General features: G+C 40.7%; 1 long non-coding RNA gene across 1 annotated transcript; it reads right to left on the bottom strand.

Moving 5' to 3' along the window:
- Window positions 1-1,276: 1,276 nt before the first annotated feature.
- LOC147973549 (uncharacterized) lies at window positions 1,277-8,331 on the bottom strand. Its single transcript, XR_015602947.1, has 7 exons — window positions 7,936-8,331; window positions 7,528-7,604; window positions 7,349-7,444; window positions 6,117-7,020; window positions 2,877-5,742; window positions 1,877-2,695; window positions 1,277-1,677 (listed from the first exon to the last, which is right to left on the bottom strand). It is a non-coding gene; the product is annotated as an uncharacterized LOC147973549 (long non-coding RNA).
- Window positions 8,332-18,512: the final 10,181 nt, after the last annotated feature.

The raw sequence follows: 18,512 nt of genomic DNA, 5'->3' as shown, positions 1-18,512 counted from the left end.
TATCACCCTTACAATCTTAAAGAGTGATGAGATGAAGAGAAAAACACAGTATAGAAAAAAGAGCGGCATTAAGGCATATAGCATACTTACACGTGCAGAGCTTCCAAGCCCTCCATTAGTTGGGGATCCAAGATTCTTAGATCTGATACAAATCAGCATAAACCAGTTAGCAGTAAATTAGTAAATAAAGTCAATATAGCATATTGGGTGGGAAGCAAACAAAGATAGTCTCGTTGTTTGGATGCAACCCGGAACCTTGAGATGCCATGTGGTTCAATGAATACAGCACATCGCAAACGAAATTAGGTGATAGCAATGATAAGCAACCAATACATGTTTAAGATCCGCACGTGAAAACATGGTAGAGGACCAGAAGATTCGGACGGAGGGGACCGGAGTCCTCGAAGGAGCACCATCGTCGCGAAGCTCGCCCACGGCGGGACGCCGGCGCATCGAGGAGGGACAGAGAGAAACTGCGATGGGAGGGATAGCGCTCGAAACTGTACGACGTGGGCTGTTAGCAGCGAACTGGAAACAAGTGGGCCTTGCACGGCCCGATTAAGGAGAGAAAGACCAGGTCACTCCGTGGAGAAGCGGCCCGCGAGACGGTATGTGAGGCAAGCGGGCGAACTGAGACGACCAGCGCTAATCTGGATCATAGATTGAAAGATCTGACGGTTGAGACAATCAAATGGCTGTGGAGGCTCCTAACTAGTCTCGTTATACTATTTCTCAATATTTGCCATCACAACTGAGGGAATTAATTTCATGTAATCGGCCAGCCACAGCTCCATGACAAACAATCTCTACTCCTAATGGAGCAGTTGGTAGTCTCCGCCGGTCAATTTTCATCACACCTCCCCTGGTTTTTTTTGGTACTTCGTCCCACTTCCCACTTTCCACCGATCCCCCGCATTTTACCTCCCAACCGATAAAAAAAACATCAATATACAACTACAGCCATCCTGAACCGCGCCGGTTCACAGATAGAAAAAACCCCTACAACGATCAATCACGGTTAACCTACGAAATGACGGGCTGATCGATCTGATCGTCTTGACCTCGATCCCATTGCGAGTCGCGGTCATTCGTCCCCGCCCCTCAAACCCTTGGCCGCCGTCACAAACCCTGAAACCCTTGTCCGCCGCCACAAGCGCTCATACTATAGGTCTCTTTCACAGCGTGCAGTCTTATCCCGGCGACGACGCCATCCGAGTGCAAAGACAGGCTCACGTCCCCGAACCGTCGCTCTTCAGCGGACCTGCGTGCGATCCAGTTGCCGCCGGAGTGGCGATTGCAAAATCAGGTGTCAGGTGTGGCGTTTACATATTCCTACCTTTACAATTACTACTCTTACAAATCTGCATCTCTGATCGGTTCCGTGGATCCAGTCGCCGCCGGAGTGGCGATTGCAAAATCAGGTGTCAGGTGTGGCGTTTACATATTCCTACCTTTACAATTACTACTCTTACAAATCTGCATCTCTGATCGTTTCCGTGGTCGTACTGGCATTGTGATCTCGGTTCAACATCCTCAACTGTGCCATACCTCTTGCTCTCATTTTATCAGCCCTAAATTGAATCATCTCATTGCAAGGAACTCAGTTTTCGTGCACATAACTGACAGTAGTTTGGGCCTGGTGCCGGCCCCAGGGTGGGGTGTCATCAGCAGCAGCATCTGGAGGTTAGTTGACACAAACATAAGGTAGGTAAGAGGCTTGACTCTAATTGGTGACATGCAAAAGTTAAGGTTTCTATGCCAACAGGAAATAGTCAGATGGTTGAATATAAATCGTTCAGAGTGGGAAATAATGTCATCCTCCCATATGAACCACCGCTTTGAATGGGAAATGTTTGTCACTATTTGACAGCCATACCTGTTTATCACTATTTGACAGCCCCAAATGCTTGCAGGTGATGAATCATCAAGTGGCAACAGGCATCGGGGACGGTGTCATCAAGTTTGCATCTCACAACTTCAGAGGATCTCCATTGTCCATCCTCGAAACAGCATCACATGCAAAAAGTGACACAAACATAAGGTAGTTATAACACTTTAATCTAATAGGTTCCATGCAATAGTAAACAATCTAGGTTTCTATGCCATCTGAAAAAAGTCAAGGGTCTTATGCCAATGTGAGCATCAGGTGGTTGAAATTGATTTAGTCCAAATACGACTCCGTAACCAACAATCCATGTTACATTGATGGGAGACCATAATTGTTTTTGCATAGCTAACATTAATTTCCCATCAGAATTCACTTGCCTTTTCGAACTACTAGCAAAACCACCGTTTTTTATATATCTGGTCCAGTATGTGCACACAACCTGTTTTGGTGCCAATTAAATATACTCATGCCAGCTTACAGTATATTCTCATTGCCAATACAGCAGTTAACTGATGTATAGCAATTAATTTCATAGGTACACATGGGTAATTCAAGAAGCAGGGTGGTTGAAAAGCATTATGCATTAATTATGTGAATACGAAAAGCGCACATAACTCATGCGTAGCAGATTATGATAGGTTAAAGCATGCCCGTAGAATTAACTTCAACAGTTATCACGCTATGAAAGCTTGCGAATGTTCGTTAACACATGTGTAGTACTTTCTCATAGAAATGCTGCATACCTGTAGAAACGTCCTCTTCTAGTAGCTGATCAACCGCCCTGCTTTTTGAATTACCCATGTGTACCTATGAAATTAATTGCTATACATCAGTTAACTGCTGTATTGGCAATGAGAATATACTGTAAGATGGCATGAATAGGTACAGGCTGGATGAATAAAATCGTTCAGAGTGGGAAATAATGTCATCCTCCCATATGAACCACCGTTTTGAATGGGAAATGTTTGTCACTATTTGACAGCCATACCTGTTTATCACTATTTGACAGCCCCAAATGCTTGCAGGTGGTGAATCATCAAGTGGCAACAGGCATCGGGGACGGTGTCATCGAGTTTGCATCTCACAACTTCAGAGGATCTCCATTTTCCATCCTCGAAACAGCATCACATGCAAAAAGTGACACAAACATAAGGTAGTTATAACACTTTAATCTAATAGGTTCCATGCAATAGTAAACAATCTAGGTTTCTATGCCATCTGAAAAAAGTCAAGGGTCTTATGCCAATGTGAGCATCAGGTGGTTGAAATTGATTTAGTCCAAATACGACTCCGTAACCAACAATCCATGTTACATTGATGGGAGACCATAATTGTTTTTGCAAAGCTAACATTAATTTCACATTAGAATTCACTTGCCTTTTCGAACTACTAGCAAAACCACCGTTTTTTATATATCTGGTCCAGTATGTGCACACAACCTGTTTTGGTGCCAATTAAATATACTCATGCCAGCTTACAGTATATTCTCATTGCCGGTACAGCAGTTAACTGATGTATAGCAATTAATTTCATAGGTACACATGGGTAATTCAAGAAGCAGGGCGGTTGATCAACTACCAGAAGAGGACGTTTCTACAGGTATGCAGCATTTCTATGAGAAATTACTACACATGTGTTAACGAACATTCGCAAGCTTTCATAGCGTGATAACTGTTGAAGTTAAATCTACGGGCATGCTTTAACCTATCATAATCTGCTACGCATGAGTTATGTGCACTTTTCGTATTCACATAATTAATGCATAATGCTTTTCAGTCCTTACAAGATCTACAATAGTTGAAGATAACAATGCAAGCATCTTACCCATAGCGGAGACTGATATGAATACTTAGATAATAACTGTATGGGGTCTTCTATAGACATATGTTCACAAATTTTAGGATTTTTTGGTATTATCAAACTATTCAAACTTTATGGTGTTTTGGTATTATTGAAGTTTGGTTTTATTACCATATTGTTGGATTATTAATTGATTTTGTTGCAACGTCCTGAATGAATCATTCGGTTGTTTGCCATGAATGAGCCGTTAGCCCCATCTGTGCAAGCTGTACATGGGTAATACTGCTTGACGCTATATGAGATGAGTCGCTAGGGTTTAATGTTTTTCCTAAACTAGGCAAATGCATGTGTGTGCACAGGATATTTACATCCTTCGGCAGCAGCATTGCGCCTCGAATTGTGTTAATATCTATACTACTCTTAACCAAATGAACATTTTCTTTTCTATGACCACCCCATTATGTGTACCAAGATTAATTTGGTCCACCAGATTATCTAACGGCCTAAAACGAAGGTTATGATTGCACGTAGCATTTAACTGACGGACTATACTCTGCCGAGCGGACGAATATTCCCCCCTCGTGCCACGCTCCATTCATGAAATTTTTTGCCGAGATCCCCGTGCCCCTCTCCCTCACGTAGCTCTGTCCCTCAAAACCCCCACTGGTTTCCAGCGCCTCCAACCACAGCTAGCCCTCGCCCCCAGCTCTCAGGTCGCCTACGGCAAACCGAAGAAGGATGTGGAGGCGGACGTGGGTTAGATATAGTTCATGCGTGTCTTATGTATGCGATCGGTCGTTCATGGGGCGGGGGTGACGCATCAGGAGTTATCCATCTTCCTCCATTATCCTATACCACTCGATTGCCGGTACCATGCGCCTCTACCTAGCCCTTTGCTGTTACCTCTGCCATGATAAGAATTTAAGATGTGCATGAATACTTTAAGGAATAAGATAACGAGCAAGAAGCCGAGGTAGTGGATTCGGCATCTGGGTCGAGAGTAGGTCTTAGCCATGCTTCATGGTGCATGTGAAGATAAATTCAGCCACTGCCTCTGACAGGCTTTGTTCCGTCGGCAGCGCGGTGAGATAGTAAATGGCAGGAGCGCGCGGCCGGCCTGCTGTACGCTTACGGTGCCTTGGTGTGCAGGGGCACGACTGCGCCCGAGTATGGAGAGTGGTTTCCTTTAATGGCTTGAAGCAGGCGTATTGTCTTGGTGCCGGCTTTGATCTGCTCTGCTCACGGAGGATGCAGAGGGGTTGGCGGCTTTGGCGCTGGGAAGAGGAAGCTGGTTGTGCTTTCTCTTGTGTTTCAGAGAATATACTGTGCAACCTGTACTAATCCTCTGTGTCTTCCTGCTAATTCCTCTGTCTATGAAAGTTAATTCCTGACTACTTGTGTGCACCGATCGAAATAACGGTAGCAAGGAAAACTAGGTATATGTGGGACCATGATTAAACTCGATCTTTTTGTCTCCCTCACAAGTCTCAGTTTGGTTTGTACACCATATATGTTGTAGCTAATGTTGATGTGTAGTGATTTATCATCCATTTGATTGAAAGTTCAGGTGGTCTTGGGGACCTCTATGTGGCAGAAGATAGAGAGTTGGTGCCTTTTTGTTGCAAAATTTTATAGCTTTCTAGGTAGTTCTGAACTTGATGCAATATTAAGTTGTTGTATGTGGTCCTAGGCTCACAACAAATGTTGAATTATAGCAGTGAATGCAAGTTTTATTCCATGTACAGTACGTAGCAGAAGTATAGCTTACTATACTTGTATAATTACTACAACTCCCACATTAACGCACGGGCAGCCCTAAATAGTAAAGTCCATACACGATATTGCAAAAGATCCATAAAGTCATGAATTATATTTGGCAAAAATAACTATATGTACTTATCATGTCAATGCCTACTGATCAACATCAGCGCTAAAATAAGTAGTTGATTTCATGCATCCAGAATTAGTATTGGTTACCTTTGGCATTGGGAAACCATGGAGAAACTCGAATTGAAAGCATTCATCGAACTTGTGTGGTCTCTCAGATATTACAACTGCAAAAAGTAAATTGAGACTGTACATTACTACCATAATATGGAATGAAGTATTAGTACAAACTGTTAAATCATACAAAAGTATCTAAGCAGGAAAATGATTATTGTGCATGCCGTGAATTTATTTTTGCTGTAGCTAAACTTTGGCATGCAAGCAATGAAAATCTTTTTATTTAATTATTACAATAATTTAATTATTTAGTAAGATATGATTTTTTACATCTTTTATTATTTATTAACAGGTGTGCATTTGATGGAAAAAGGAAACAGATCTGCACCATCAACAATGGTATATATGGTAGAAAACAAGGTTATATATGGTATAACTATATTCAGCCATGATCTGCTACCCAGTTATTCTCCGCATGTCCTACCTATATATGTTAACCTTGTCTGCCATCCGTCCTCCCCCTCCTTGCTGTTCGTTCGGCCATCACAACAGCAGACCTGGAGGAAAATTACCCAAGGAGTACCTTGTGTAAGCAAGGACCATCTAGAAGGCGAGTTCCTCTAGGTACGAACAATTCTGGATCTTTATCTTCTCTAAAATTGTAATAGTTGTTATATTAGTATGTTTTATCTTGCATTTTCTGTATGTTCACCTTCAAAATTATAGCATGGATTCATAACACGTGATTTTCTGAAGCACATTTTATATCAATAAAAGCATGCATGCAATTCTTAACATGGCAGACAACAAACAAATAAACAAACACTTATGAAAATCTTGAAATTATGACTGTCAGGATAATAAGTCCTTTCATGTAATAAAAGCCCTGTGCGTTGCACCGGGTCTACAAAATGTAAATCTATGCTTACACAGTTCGAAAAAACTACGAACAATCATCATTGCAATCAGTCAAACAACCATATCAGAACAAATAATTCAAACATTTTTGGTTAAAAATATTTGTCAAATATGTAGTATCTTTTAAGTTTGTAAATCCCGTACCATTCATAGGAAACATACACATGGATATGCTCTAACTAGATTTTCCACATGGCAAGTTGAAGTAATTTTTGTTGTATCAAAATTAGTAAGTCAAATTAAATTGATGGTCATGGTTGGCTGTCAATTAGTGTCAGTGTTGGCAGGCAATTATACAACTAACCATCGAGAAATGAAATTGCTACTTAAATTCATTGCTGGTTAGAATAATAGATCCATTATATAGTTTACAGAAGCTCTTAGAGATGAAGACTCATCTTAGTATAGTCGTAGGTCCGGCCGGTGACAGCGTTGGGGACTTGGTGACGACCTGGCAAACCACGCCATGCCTGGTAAACACTGCAACATATCAATTTCCTATGTGTGAACTAATTATCCATAACAACCTTAATTAAAGTAGTAGTTGCTTAGCTCAAAAACTAAAAAACATTTTCCATACCCCACAATAGTTCCATCTACAAATAAACAGCCAAACATCCATTGACAACCACAGTGCTAACAAGTATCAAAATGCGCACACCTCATAGCAGATCATATTTATGCTATACATATATATGATTGAGTGGAATAGTTAAGAGCTCGTGAAAAAGGAATACTGAACATTCCAGTTTTGTATTTGATGAGCAATATGGAATGTGATGAGCAATAACAGCATACCTAGAGCTCTCGTTCTTTCTCAGTTTTACATATTGCCCGGACCTATCCAGTATATATGTATTGTACTGCCACCATCAGTTATATATTGGCTACTTCCTAAAAAAATATTTGTTAGTGTTGGTTCACTAATAACATGTATGGCAAGCTGTTTTCATGCATCCAGTATTAGTATTGGTTACCTCTGGCATTGGGAAATCATGTAAAATATGGAATTGAGATCATTCATCGAACTTGTGTGATCTCTCATATATTACAACTGCACAAAGTATTTGTAGACTGTACATTACTACAAAAATATGAAATTAAGTAATATTACAAAAATAGCTAAGCAGGAAAAAGATCAGTGTGCATGTCGTGAATTCGTTTTTGTTGTAGTTAAACTTGGCATTCAAGCAATTAAAAGTTATTTATTTAAATAATACAAAATTTTAGGTCTTTAGTAAGTTCTGATTTTGTACATATTTTCTAATTTATTCCCAGGTAACCTTTAGTTTGAAAAAGGAAATAGAACTGCACCTTACAGGCATATATGGTAGATAGTTTTTAAGCCATGTTATGCTATCCAGTTATCCTTCGCATGGCCTAACCTTATATGTTAACCTCCTCTGCCATTCCTCGTCCCCCTCCTTGCTTTCCCTTCGGCCATCACAACAGCCAGACCTGGAGGAAAATTTCACAAGGAGAACCTTGTGTAAGCAAACAACATCAAGGAGGTGAGTTCCTCTAGGTATGAACGATTCAGGATCATTAGCTTATCTTAAGGTATAAAAGTTGTTATATTAGGATCAAGTTTGGTTGATGTATAGTATCGAAAGTATGTTTTATCATTCATTATGCATGCAAATCTGAACACATGATTTTTTGAAGCACATCTTATGGCAATACAAGCATGCATGCTATTATGAACATGGCAGATAACAAACAAATAAACAAGCACATTACAAACCCTGGATACCAGTAAAATTCATTAGTTCCTTTTCTTTGTTCAGTTTGTGGTCTTAAAAAATTTTGACCAAAGAAAAATACGAGAAACTATGATATGTCTGGAAGTATAATGGAAGAAAGGTGTCTTGTAAATATGGCAGCAAATTATCATATTGATCATGTACATCAATAAATAAATGCATACCAACCAGTTTATCCTATAACTAAATGCATATCAATCATGTACACCAAATAAGAACACTTATCTTCTTTCTGGTGTTGCTGAGTATTTGCATTTAGTGAGCATCACTGGTAGGCCTCAAGCGTCCCATAGATGTCCAACATCAGTAGATAAAAACATGCTTAGTCAGATTGATACTCAAAAAATTGCCCTTCGTGCTGAAAAGGCGGCAATATGCTCCATGAGTTAGTGTCGCAATGGGAATAGATAAAAGCTACGGTCAATCCCTAAAAAGTTGTTCCTTTATGTTCGCAAGCAAGTCCTCTGCATTGGGCAACTATAGGTCGCATTATCAAAAGTCACAGATATAGAAGTAAAGGTGTTGATCGACGACACGGAGTGCCCAAGCAAAAATAGTGCAATGAATATATTACACACATAGATTTTTAATTCTTTTTGTTAGAAGACAACATTCCATATTCTAGATAAGAAACCATATATGTAACTAATTCACACACTTTACTGTTGTGTGTGCACCATATAACCTTGTGTATGTTGACCGTATAGCATTGTGTATGTTCACCATATAAGACGCAAGAAGCCGACAAGAAAACTAGCCACACCTAAATAACTGAGGTACAAAACTTAAACTGCAGCTAGCCGCATGCATGTTTCACACTAAGTTGATGCTTTTGCTACATACCTCATTAAAAGTGCATGTAAACCCCCTTGTTGCTATGTCAGTCAATACTTAGATGTAATGGTCTATTGCTATGTTCAGTTAGACTTAATGCAATTGTATCTTAATTTGATTTCAAGCTTGGAGCTATTTTTTAATCAAACCTCCAAATTATGCAGAATAAAGAGTCTGATCAAGTAACTAAACTGTCCTAAATACTTAGCAAAGTTGGCCAGTTCGCATCTGTAGGATCATAAATTATAAAAATAGTAAGAAAATAGGATAAAATACTAAACAAGATTAAAACATGCATGTCCCCAAGACAAGAAAATGGAAGGTATTACGTAGGTACACTGCATGACCGAGATTGTATCTACCAGGGGAGTATTTGTAGTAGCTTGGGCAATCGTCATAAGAGTTGACCATGCGCAAGCAATCTGAAAACACTTCTCGATCGATTGATAGTCTCAAATCCATCTCTCTTCTCCTAAAGCTAACGTAGTAGCAGTACACGCTCAAGTAGCTAGCCCTAAATTACAGCAAACTGCGGACCTCCGGCCATTAGAGGGGACGGGGGAGGGGGGAGGGTCCGTTTGTCTCACCTTGCCGCGGAAGTGGGTGTGGGGGAAGGGGGCGGCGGTTTGGTTGCGGAAGACGGCGGAGTGGTAGACGATGTATACCACACGCTGCACCACCGTGACTGCACCTCGTCGTGGTGCTTCTTGCCGGCGATGAAGACGACTGGCTGCACCACCGTGGCCCGTGCGTATGCCGTCGGGGAGCCGCCTCGAAACAGAAGGCGAGGAGGAGATCAGGCAAGGGAATCCACAAATGGAAGAAGTAGATGAGGAAAGGGTTCGAACCAGCGTACCATAGTTTCTGCCGTTGCAGATCGAAGCAGCAGCAACGAATCTTGAAATCTCCCCGCGCATCGGCCCACCTCCCCGCTTCGGATCGACCTTGAAATCGCCGGAAACCAGCAACGCCGCGGATCTGGACCGACCACGACCGGATCCAGCAGCCGCGCATGCGCGATGAAGCTCGTTGCGTGCGTCCCCTCCGCCGCACACGGCTCGCCGGAGACGCATCTGTCGCTGGGCGGAGTCTTGGTCGTTGCGGGAAAGGCCACGTGCGCGGTGATGCGTCGGGGGGAGGTGAGAGGGCGATAGGTGGCGACTGAGTGGAGAGGAGAGGTGAGTGGAGAAGGTAGGAGAGGGCCTGATGCGGCGTTCGCTGGGCGGAGCCGCGCGACCGCCAGCCCGTACATGGACGCACGCGGCGTCGCGGCGGCAGATGGGAAGTGGGGCGAGGGGGGAGTGAGTGGAGGGGAGAGGAGCGAGTGGAGGGGAGAGGAGCGAGTGACTGGATAAGGGAGGCGGCGGGGTCGGTGGAGAGGCGGGGAGGTGGGCCGACGCGCGGGGAGGTGGAAATCCGGGCGCGCCAGGGGAGGTGGGTCGTCGCGAGGGGGGCTGGGCCATGTAAAGGTTTCGTCCCGAATGGGCCGGCTTTTTTTCTTTTCTGATTCATCACTTTTTTTCTCTTTTGAAAACCTAACCGAAAAAACTTTGAATTTCAATATAACTTATTGAAAACAAGAATATTTTTTAAAACAGTGAGCAAATATGAAAATAGCGAACAATTTGTTCAAACATGATCTTGTTTTAAATTTTGAGAATAAAATTTAAAACAAATAATAATTTTGTCAAATTTAGTCAAATTTGGCAAATCGAAAAGTTTTTGAAACTTTGAAGTTTATTGGAAAATGATATCCATTTAAAAATAACCCGAACAAATTTGGAAGCCTGAACAGTTCTTTACAAACGCAAACATTTTTTGAATATTGAGAACAAACTTTGAAAATCATAACCTTTTTAAAAAATCCAGAATATTTTCATAAACGTGAACAATTTTTTAAAATATGAACATTGTATTAATTTTGATAACTAATTCCAATAAACAATAACTTTTTGGAAAATCCAGTACAGTTTTTGAAAAGTCAGAACATTTATTGGTAATCCATAAAAAATTTCTAAAAAGCAAACACATTTTTCGAATCTGAGGAACAAATTCTGAAAATACCTAATTTATTTTAAAAATATATATCAGTTTTCTTTAAAAAGCAATAACACTTTCATATTTTGAATAAAATATTATGAAATATGCAAACATATTCTGGAAATCAAGAACATTTATGTAAAAAGCAAAAAGCTTTTTCAAATGTCATGAATATTTTTTAAAACTTGTGAACATGTTTATATAAACATGTGGTATGACATTTATTTAAATAACATATATTTCTAATAATATCAAATAGGTTATCTTTTTTGCATACAAATAAGTTGTTTTACAATCATTTTTATATTTATTATATATTACATATAATAATATGATGAAGTAGGGAATATCATTTATATTTCATCATGGTATACTTATTATTAATGTTGGGATGATTTTTGTTGTAATTATGTTTTTACCTCACAAAATGATATTAAACAAAAAACAATGTAATTATGTATTTGTAATTAAACAAAATTGTATATATATAAACATGGTTGAAAAAAATAAATATTTTTATGCTTGTTACATATATTAAGGGTAACACAACAAAATCATATAAAAAACAAATATACTTTGTTAATTTTGGGTTGTTTGTTTTAGTTTTTGTTTGTCAATTTTCCATAGCCCATCATTTTATTTAAAATAGTTTATATGATTTCAAACGCCTTCTAACTTAAATGAACATTATAGTTTGTTGTTTTCCCCGAATTGTTCTATTTGTGAAATGATTTAAGCAACATATTTTTATAATATAACCAAATGCTTTTCTTATTATCCGATAAAACCGTTGTTTTAGTTTCAGTTATAATTCTATTATATATTATATATAGTTTTATAATGCCGTGAAAAATATTTAATATATTTCATCATAGATATAAATTGATGGGTTACGACATACACACTGAGGCAACGATGACAGATCGCACTGAAACACCGCGAGAAGAGGTGCCTAAAGCTAACCTTACTTTATATCTATATTCTATGTGATAAATGTTGGGGAACGTAGCATAAATTCAAAATTTTCCTACGTGTCACCAAGATCCATCTATGGAGAGACCAGCAACGAGGGGAAGGAGAGTGCATCTACATACCCTTGTAGATCGCTAAGCGGAAGCGTTCAAGAGAACGGGGTTGATGGAGTCGTACTCGTCGTGATCCAAATCACCGATGATCAAGTGCCGAACGCACGGCACCTCCGCGTTCAACACACGTACAGCCCGGTGACGTCTCCCACGCCTTGATCCAGCAAGGAGAGAGGGAGAGGTTGAGGAAGACTCCATCCAGCAGCAGCACAACGGCGTGGCGGTGGTGGAGGAGCGTGGCAATCCTGCAGGGCTTCGCCAAGCACCACGGGAGAGGAGAAGGACTTAGGAGAGAGGGAGGGGCTGCACCAAAGGCATAAGGGGTGTCTCAAGAGGCCCTCCTACCCTCACTATATATAGGGAGCCCAAGGGGGGGGGGCCAGCCCTAGGAGATCCAATCTCCTAGGGGGCGGCGGCCAGGGGAGGTTTCCCTCCCCCCCAAGGCACCTAGGAGGTGCCTTCCCTCCTTGGGACTCTTCCTTAGGGTTCCCCCTTCACCCTAGGCGCATGGGCCATAAGGGAAGTGGCGCCCCAGCCCACTTTGGGCTGGATCCCTTCCCACTTCAGCCCATGGGACCCTCCGGGATAGGTGGCCCCACCCGGTGGGCCCCCGGGACCCTTCCGGTGGTCCCGGTACAATACCGATGACCCCGAAACTTGTCCCGATGGCCGAAATAGGACTTCCTATATATAAATCTTTACCTCCGGACCATTCCGAAACTCCTCGTGACGTCCGGGATCTCATCCGGGACTCCGAACAACATTCGGTAACCACATACAAGCTTCCTTTATAACCCTAGCGTCATCGAACCTTAAGTGTGTAGACCCTACGGGTTCAGGAGACATGCAGACATGACCGAGACGTTCTCCGGTCAATAACCAACAGCGGGATCTGGATACCCATGTTGGCTCCCACATGTTCCACGATGATCTCATCGGATGAACCACGATGTCAAGGACTTAATCAATCCCGTATACAATTCCCTTTGTCTAGCGATATTGTACTTGCCCGAGATTCGATCGTCGGTATCCCTATACCTTGTTCAATCTCGTTACCGGCAAGTCTCTTTACTCGTTCCGTAACACATCATCCCGTGATCAACTCCTTGGTCACATTGCGCATATGATGATGTCCTACCGAGTGGGCCCAGAGATACCTCTCCGCTTACACGGAGTGACAAATCCCAGTCTCGATTCGTGCCAACCCAACAGACACTTTCGGAGATACCTGTAGTGCACCTTTATAGTCACCCAGTTACGTTGTGACGTTTGATACACCCAAAGCATTCCTACGGTATCCGGGAGTTGCACAATCTCATGGTCTAAGGAAATGATACTTGACATTAGAAAAGCTTTAGCATACGAACTACACGATCTTTGTGCTAGGCTTAGGATTGGGTCTTGTCCATCACATCATTCTCCTAATGATGTGATCCCGTTATCAACGACATCCAATGTCCATGGTTAGGAAACCGTAACCATCTATTGATCAACGAGCTAGTCAACTAGAGGCTTACTAGGGACATGGTGTTGTCTATGTATCCACACATGTATCTGAGTTTCCTATCAATACAATTATAGCATGGATAATAAACGATTATCATGAACAAGGAAATATAATAATAACCAATTTATTATTGCCTCTAGGGCATATTTCCAACAGTCTCCCACTTGCACTAGAGTCAATAATCTAGTTCACATCGCCATGTGATTAACACTCACAGGTCGCATCGCCATGTGACCAACATCCAAAGAGTTTACTAGAGTCAATAATCTAGTTCACATCACTATGTGATTAACACTCAATGAGTTCTGGGTTTGATCATGTTGCTTGTGAGAGAGGTTTTAGTCAACGGGTCTGAACCTTTCAGATCCGTGTGTGCTTTACAAATCTCTATGTCATCTCCTAGATGTAGCTACCACGTTCTATTTGGAGCTATTCCAAATAACCGCTCTACTTGGAGCTATTCTAAATTGTTGCTCCATTATACGTATCTGGTATCTCTACTCAGAGCTATCCGGATAGGTGTTAAGCTTGCATCGACGTAACCCTTTACGACGAACTCTTTTACCACCTCCATAATCGAGAAAATTCCTTAGTCCACTAATTACTAAGGATAACTTTGACCGCTGTCCTGTGATCCATTCTTGGATCACTCTTGTACCCCTTGACTGACTCATGGCAAGGCACATTTCAGGTGTGGTACACAGCATAGCATACTGTAGAGCCTATGTCTTAAGCATAGGGGACGAACTTCGTCCTTTCTCTCTATTCTGCCGTGGTCGAGCTTTAAGTCTTAACTTCATACCTTACAACTCAGGCAAGAATTCCTTCTTTGACTGATCCATCTTGAACACCTTCAAGATCATGTCAAGGTATGTGCTCATTTGAAAGTACCATTAAGCGTTTTGATCTATCCTTATAGATCTTGATGCTCAATGTTCAAGTAGCTTAATCCAGGCTTTCCATTGAAAAACACTTTCCAAATAACCCTATATGCTTTCCAGAAATTCTACATCATTTCTGATCCATAATATGTCAACAACATATACTCATCAGAAATTCTATAGTGCTCCCACTCACTTCTTTGGAAATACAAGTTTCTCATAAACTTTGTATAAACCCAAAATCTTTGATCATCTCATCAAAGCATACATTCCAACTCCGAGATGCTTACTCCAGTCCTCAGAAGGATTGCTGGAGCTTTGCATACTTATTAGCATCTTTCAGGATTGACAAAACCTTCCGGTTGTATCACATACAACCTTTCCTCAAGAAAATCATCGAGGAAACAATGTTTTGACATCCTATCTGCAAGATTTCATAAATAATGCAGTAATCGCTAATATAATTCCAACAGACTCTTAGCATCGCTACGAGTGAGAAAGTCTCATCGTAGTCAACTCCTTGAACTTGTCGGAAAACATCTTAATGACAAGTCGAGCTTTCTTAATGGTGACATTTACCATCATTGTCCGTCTTCCTTTTAAAATCCATCTGTACTCAACAGCCTTACGACCATCGAGTCGTTCTGCCAAAGTCTACACTTTGTTTTCATACATGGATCCTATCTCGGATTTTATGGCCTCGAGCCATTTATCGGAATCCGGGCCCACCATCGCTTCTCCATAGCTCGTAGGTTCATTGTTGTCTAGCAACATGACTTCCAAGACAGGATTACGTACCACTCTGAAGTAGTACGCATCCTTGTCATCCCACGAGGTTTGGGAGTGACTTGATCCGAAGTCTCCTGATCAATATCATAAGCTTCCACTTCAATTGGTGTAGGTGCCACAGGAACAACTCTTTGTGCCCTGCTATACACTAGTTGAAGTGACGGTTCAATAACCTCATCAAGTCTCCACCATCCTCCCACTCAATTCCTTCGAGAGAAACTTTTCCTCGAGAAAGGACCCGATTCTAGAAACAATCCCTTATTGCTTTCGAATCTGAGACAGGAGGTATACCCAACTGTTTTGGGTGTCCTATGAAGATGCATTTATCCGCTTTGGGTTCGAGCTTATCAGCCTGAAACTTTTTCACATAAGCGTCGCAGCCCCAAACTTCTAAGAAATGACAGCTTAGGTTTCTCTAAACCATAGTTCATACGGTGTCATCTCATCGGAATTACGTGGTGCCCTATTTAAAGTGAATGTAGTTGTCTTTAATGCCTACCCCATAAACTATCGTGGTAATTCGATAAGAGACATCATGGTATGCATCATATCCAATAGGGTGCAGTTATGATGTTCGGACACACCATCACACTATGGTGTTCCAGGCTGTATTAGTTGTGAAACAATTTCCACAATGTATTAATTCTGTGCCAAACTCGTAATTCAGATATTCATCTCTATGATCATATCATAGATATTTTATCCTCTTGTCACGACGATCTTTCAACTTCACCCTGAAATTACTTGAACCTTTCAATAATTCAGACTCGTGATTCATCAAGTAAATATACTCAACATCTACTCAAATTATCTGTGAAGTAAAAACATAAGGATATCCACTACATGCCTCAGCACTCATTGGACTGCACACATCAAAATGTATTACTTCCAACAAGTTGCTTTCTAGTTCCATTTTACTGAAAAACGAGGCTTTCAGTCATCTTGCCCATGTGGTATGATTTGCATGTCTCAAGTGATTCAAAATCAAGTGAGTCCAAACGGTCCATTTGCATGGAGTTTCTTCATGCATATACACCAATAGGCATGGTTCGCATGTCTCAAGTGATTCAAAATAAAGTGAGTCCAAAGATCCATCAACATGGAGCTTCTTCATTCGTTTTATACCGATATGACTTACGTGGCAGTGCCACAAGTAGGTGGTACTATCATTACTATCTTTTGGCATGAACATGTGTATCACTACGATCGAGATTCAATAAACCATTCATTTCAGGTGTAAGACCATTGAAGGTATTATTCAAATAAACAGAGTAACCATTATTCTCTTTAAATGAATAACCGTGTTGCGACAGACGTAATCCAATCATGTCTATGCTCAACGCAAACACCAAATAACAATTATTTAGGTTTAACTTGGGCTCGAGAAATGGCTAAAACTTGCAGAGCATAGTCCGGAGTTTATCAGAGGTCATAAGTGGCCTGATCTCAATGTTACAAAATGGACGGTTGTAGAGCAAATTCATGAGGCAATACAAACCGATGGGTAAGCACTTGTGATAATGGTTTGTTTTTAGATTCATTTGTGTGGCATTCTGAGGCATTATTTTATCATATTATAGCGCATCATGTGGATTGTTTATGCTAAACTATATGGAATACTGGTCATCACATGGACTGTCAGACCAGTTCACGCAGGTATTTCAGTTTTATACATTATCTCAAAAAAATTATCAAAATATTTTCTAAATTGTTTTCATAATTTATTTGTAGGAGGATATGAAACATTTTCGGCAAAAATTGGCAATTATTTTGCTCGATTCAGATCTTAATAAGCTAAGAGGATGTCCCATGTACCATCAACCTGTCAACGAAGAAACTTTAGCTAATTCTGATCTTGAGATCCTGGATAATCCTTCTGACATGGTCGAAGAGAAACGTCCTGCCCCAATCACTATCATTCCCACGGACCAATGTGAAATACTTGCCGGCCTCTGCAACTACATCATGTCGATCAATGATGCTGGGTGTTTGGAGTAAGTATCATGTATCAATATTTAATGTGCAGATGTATATTATTGTTCTTCTTACCATCCAAATTACAGGAAGGTATGGGTCTGGAGCTCCACACCCGATCCCATGAGTTTAACTCTTAAGAAACTTCAGTGCATACTTAATATGGAGCAGCCCATGGACAATGATTGCTTCAACACCGCCGTGCTTATGCTGGCATATGACGAGGGAGTATTGTTCACAGACCCTCATATACACTACATGGATCTATGATTTTGTGTAAGTTACCGTAACTCTTCATTCTAGGTGCCATTAGTATCAAAATGTTGAAACAATATGTCTTCTTTTACTTAGTCCATGCTGCTAGAGTCAACACGAGGTCAAAAGTTTTGTGAGAAGGAAACTATCCAGACATTGGCAACATTATTTGATAGCTGGCCTGGGATGGAGACCGACATCTCATCTTGCAATAAGGTAAATAAAATATTATGTCCATTGTTATCATGCTTTGTTTTTGTTTCTAATAGCTCCACTTGTAGATTTATCTTCCCTATGCATCTATCGGCCGATACATATTGTACGTCATCGACAAAGAGGCACGTCGTCTATATATTATGGATCCTATTCAATCATCACAATCGTCAGAGGATAAAAACTTGAGGCATTCACTGAAATTAAAAAACATTTCAAGGGATTTCAAAGAAGCACTCGAAATAAAGCTTCCTGGGTGGAATTCCGATATATCTAAATGGCATCGTTTATTTCCGGCCGGTGTTCCAACGAGTATAGACGGGTAATGAATTCATAACAAGATTATTTACTTTTGTTATCATTATATTATTTATATTATTAATTTCAAGTTTTTCAGGAATGTGTCTGGCTATTTTGTTTTTCATTTTATGCTCTGGTGGAACGGTAAAGAATTGGTCAAGCCGGTTTGCGTGGTGAGAAATGTGGGTTACATGTTTTAAGACTTTCGGCGTGAAATTTTCATACTAACTACATTTATTTATTCTGCAGGATGGGTATGAATTGAGGAAGCATTTTTTATTATACTTGCTAAATCATCGTGGGAATGAAGCTAGAGGAAAC

Source organism: Triticum urartu, chromosome 5A (genome assembly GCF_056163025.1).
Source record: "Triticum urartu cultivar PI428250 chromosome 5A, HENAU_Tu73, whole genome shotgun sequence".
Classification (NCBI taxonomy): domain Eukaryota; kingdom Viridiplantae; phylum Streptophyta; class Magnoliopsida; order Poales; family Poaceae; genus Triticum; species Triticum urartu.
Note: the sequence above shows the minus strand (reverse complement) of the source record. Positions and strands in the feature narration are given on the sequence as shown.